Genomic DNA, 551 nt, shown 5'->3' on the forward strand with positions numbered 1-551 from the left:
CTCCCCACTGTCTCTGGTGAAATCTCTTACCACACCTGCACCTCCCCAGTTCTAAGTGCATAAATAAATAAATCTAAAAACAAACAACAAAAATCTACCTACCTTGCTTGTCCCATCTGCCTAAAATACAACCTATGGAATCTGTTCCCATAGCCCCTGGACACTTTACATTGCCCCTGGGCCCATTTGATGTCTGACTATTGAGTTTCATACAGTTACTTCTTGCTCATGGATAGAAATATGGTTTCATTATGATCTGTATGTGTTCTCATTGGATCGATGCTTCCCCTTATAAACAGGCTACTGCTTCTGTGGCCAAGGTCCTTTTGGAAAAGATTATGCCTACCTAAGAAACTCTTCTTGAATACCACAGTGATTGGTCAGGTGTTCCAGCAAGTCTGTACTTTTATGGCCAGTGTTACAGCAACGTTTTCGTTGTGTCTATCATCTTCAATTATCTGGTTTAGTGGAACACATCAACAACACTATTAAAAGTCAATTAGCCTGGGCCCTCCCTGGTGGCTTAGCGGGTTAAAGCACTACACTAAGAA

This window comes from Condylura cristata, unplaced genomic scaffold (genome assembly GCF_000260355.1).
Source record: "Condylura cristata isolate star-nosed mole 26May11 unplaced genomic scaffold, ConCri1.0 scaffold00040, whole genome shotgun sequence".
NCBI lineage: Eukaryota > Metazoa > Chordata > Mammalia > Eulipotyphla > Talpidae > Condylura > Condylura cristata.